At 37.1% G+C, this 4,218-nt stretch overlaps 1 non-coding gene across 1 annotated transcript; it reads left to right on the forward strand.

Annotated features, from left to right (window-relative positions):
- Nucleotides 1-2,861: 2,861 nt before the first annotated feature.
- Nucleotides 2,862-2,969, forward strand: LOC127745083 (small nucleolar RNA R71). Its single transcript, XR_008006274.1, has one exon. It is a non-coding gene; the product is annotated as a small nucleolar RNA R71 (small nucleolar RNA).
- Nucleotides 2,970-4,218: the final 1,249 nt, after the last annotated feature.

Raw genomic sequence — 4,218 nt, forward strand, 5'->3', positions numbered from 1 at the left:
TTGGGAGAAGCTCTTCATGCTTACTCTCTATGGTTACAGATGGAGAACCTTGAGTCTTTACTACAAGGTATTCTTCATTCACATGAAGGATCAACTCTCCTCTATCAACATCAATCACAGCTCTTGCTGTGGCTAGGAAGGGTCTTCCAAGGATGATGGATTCATCCTCGTCCCTCCTAGTGTATAGGATTGTGAAATCAGCAGGGAAGTAAAGGCTTTCAACCTTCACTAGCACGTCCTCTACTAGTCCATAAGTCTTTTTCATAGATTTATCTACCATCTCTAATGAGAATTTGGTAGCCTGTACCTCATAGATTTCCAGTTTCTCCATTACAGAGAGTGGCATCATGTTTATCCCTGACCCCAGGTCACACAGAGTTGTCTCAAAGGTTATGGTGCCTATGGTACAGGGTATTAAGAATTTACCAGGATCCTATTTCTTTTGAGGTAAATTTTGCTGAACCAATGTATTCAGTTCATTGGTGAGCAGGGGAGGCTCTTCCTCCCAAGTCTCATTACCAAACAGCTTGGCATTTAGCTTCATGATTGCTCCTACATATTGGGCAACTTGCCCTTCAACAATGTCTTCATCCTCTTCAGAAGATGAATAGTCATCAGAGCTCATGAATGGTAAAAGAAGGTCCAAGAGGTTTTCCTCATTGGGATTCACGTCTTCCTCCTCCTCTAAGGTTTCGGCCATGTTGATTATATCAATGGCCTTGCACTCTGAAGAATGAAACTCTCACGCCGTCTAGAATTTTCACAAATAAATTTCCGTTGTAAGTATAGCTTCTAGACCGATAAGAATTCCTTTCTTACAAAAGTTTTGGTTGTCATAAGTAACAAACCCAATAAAATTTATAAACCGAAGTATTCAAACCTCGGGTCGTCTTCTTAAGGAATTGCAGGGAGGTGTGTTTTATTATTAGTTATGGAAAATAGTTATTTTGGGTTTTGAAAAGGGTTTGAACAGGAGAATAAATATATTGCAGGAATTAATAAATCAATTACTATAAATTTCTTGGCAAGGTATGAAAATTGGAATTTCTATCTTAGTTATCCTTATCAGGTGTGCTAAGAATTGGGTTTTAATCCCACTTAATTATCCCTTATTAAATAAAGGAATGTCAAGTAGACTAATTAAATTGATCCTCGAGTTTCAGTCAACTTTTAGAGCGATTGAAATTAATTAGCAATTACCAATTTTAACCACTGCTGAGTTTGAAGCTCAAGTATTACCAATTAATTAACCAAAGCCAAAAGGGAGAAGAAATCATAAATATAGCAAAACAATCATGAGTCTGAAATACCTCAAATTATATTAAATAAAAAAAATCATAACATGAATGGCTCATAAGCCAGTTGGGCAACATAAATCAAATACACAAAAAAGCATCAGAGTAAATAAAAGTAGAAGAGAAACATAGATTATTGAACCTGATATGAAGAAACAATCCTAATGACTAAATGAAATCCTAAATCCTAAGATAAATCCTAATCCTAAGAGAGAGGAGAGAACCCCTCTCTCTAAAAACTACATCGAATCCTAAAACTATATGTTATGATCTGATTATTTGAGCCTCTGCATGTTCCCTAACTTTAATCTGTGTTTCTGGGCCGAAATCTGGGTCAATATGCGGCCCGAACTATCTCTAGCGTATTCTGAAATTTCTGCAGATCGCGTAGGTCACGCGTACGTGTCAGTCACGCGTACGCGTCATTCAGCATTTTCCTTGCCACGCGTGCGCGTCAGGCACGTACTCGCGTTGTTTGCGCAAACTTAAATCGACGCGTACGCGTCAGCCATGCGTGCGCGTCGCTGTTCGCTGGTTGTCCCCTTTATTTCTTGTGCTCCTTCCCTTTTTGCAAGCTTCCTCTCCATTCTCTAAGCCATTCCTGCCCTATGAAGCCTGAAACACTTAATCACATGGATCACGGCATCGAATGGTATAAAGGGGAATTAAAATACGTAATTAAGAGATCTCTAGGAAGCAAGTTTTCAATCATAGAACTAAACTAGGAAGGAATTGTAATATCATGCAATTCATATGAATAAGTGGGTGAAAAGGTGATAAAAACCACTCAATTTAGCACAAGATAAACCATAAAATAGCGGTTTATCACACTCTCCTTTGGGATTTTTTTCTATATTGCTTGGGAGAGTGCTAAGAGGAGTTTCAGTAACCCTTTTACTCAGCTGGCCCACTTGTGCCTTCAAATTTCTAATGGATGATCTTGTTTCAGTCATGAAACCAAGAGTGGCCTTAAATAGATCAGAGACTATGTTTGCTAAGCTAGAAGTATTTTACTTAGAATGCTCTGTCTGTTGCTGAGACAATGATGGGAAAGGGTTGCTATTGCTAAACCTGTTTCTTCCACCATTGTTATTATTGAATCCTTGCTTCTGTTGATCCTTCCATGAAAAATTTAGATGATTTTTTCCATGAAGGATTATAGGTGTTGCCAAAGGCATTACCCATGTAACTCACCTCTGCCATTGCAGGGTTCTCAGGATCATAAGCTTCTTCTTCAGAAGATGCTTCTTTAGTATTGTTGGATGCATTTTGTAATTCATTCTGACTCTGAGAGATCATATTGACTTATTGGGTCAATATTTTGTTCTGAGCCAGTATGGCATTCAGAGCATCAATTTCAAGAACTCCTCTCTTTTAAGGCGTCCCATTACTCACAGGATTCCTCTCAGAGGTATACATGAACTGGTTATTTGTAACCATTTCAATGAGTTCCTGAGCTTCTGTAGGGGTTTTCAGATGAAGAGATCCTCATGCAGAATGGTCCAATGACATTTTTGACAACTCAGACAGACCATCATAGAATATACATATGATGCTCCATTCTGGAAGCATGTCAGAAGGACACTTTTTGGTCAGTTGCTTGTATCTTTCCCAAGCTTCATAGAGGGATTCACCATCTTTTTGTCTGAAGGTCTGAACATCCTCTCTAAGCTTACTCATCTTCTGAGGAAGAAAGAACTTGGCCAAGGAGGCCGTGACCAGCTTATCCCAAGAGACTAAGCTATCTTTGGGTTGTGAGTCCAACCATGTTATAGCTCTGTGTCATACAGCAAAAGGGAAAAGCATAAGCTTGTAGACTTCAGGATCAACTCTATTGGTCTTAACAGTGTCACAGATCTGCAAGAACTCAGTTAAGAACTAACAAGGGTCTTCTGATGGAAGTCCATGAAACTTGCAGTTCTGTTGCAGTAGAGAAGCTAATTGAGGCTTTAGCTCAAAATTGTTTGCTCCTATAGTAGGGATTGAGATGCTTCTTCCATAGAAGTTGGAAGTTGGTGTAGTAAAATCACCAAGCATCTTCCTTACATTATTGTTTGGTTCGGCCATAATTGTTTCTTTTGTTGCTTCCTCTTCGAAAATTTCAGTGATGTCCTCTTCAGAGTTTTGTGCTTTAGCTACTCTTAGCTTCCTCTTCAGAGCCCTTTCAGGTTCAGGATCAGCTTCAACAAGTATGCCTTTATCTTTGTTCCTGCTCATATCAAAGAGAAGAAAACAAAAAAAATATGGAATCCTCTATGTCACAATATAGAGATTCCTTGAGGTGTCAGAGGAAAACAAGAATGGAAGGATGAGGTAGGTAAGGAAGAATTTGGACATTCAAAGAGAAATGGAGTTCGAATTAACAATGGAGGAGGAATCTTAGTGTTTAAATAGAAAAAGATAAGAGAGGGGGAAATAATTTTCGAAAATAAGAAAGAATAAGATTTAAAATAAATTTTTGAAAAATTGGTTGTGGTTTTGAAAAAGATAAGAAATAGTAAAACAAACAAAAAGTCAATTAGTTAGTTGAAAAAAATTTGAAAATCAATTTTGAAAAGATAAGAAGTTAGAAAAGATTTTGAAATTGACTTTGAAAAAGATATGATTTGAAAAAGATATGTTTGAAAAGATATGATTAAAATTTATTTTGAAAAATATTTTAAAAGGAAATTAAAAAGATTTGTTTTTTTTTTGAAAAAGATATGTTTGAAAAGATATGATTTTAAAAAAGATATGATTGAAAATATTTGATTTGAAAAAGATTTGATTTTGAAAAATTATGAAGATTTGAAAAAGGTTTGATTTGAAAACAAAATTCCTCTCCTTGTATCATCCTGGCGTTAAACGCCTAGGAGCTGCATGTTTTGGGCGTTTAACGCCCAATTGCTGCGTGGTTTGGGGGTTTAAACGCCTAGCCACGTAC

This window comes from Arachis duranensis, chromosome 2, assembly GCF_000817695.3.
Source record: "Arachis duranensis cultivar V14167 chromosome 2, aradu.V14167.gnm2.J7QH, whole genome shotgun sequence".
Taxonomy (NCBI): Eukaryota; Viridiplantae; Streptophyta; class Magnoliopsida; order Fabales; family Fabaceae; genus Arachis; species Arachis duranensis.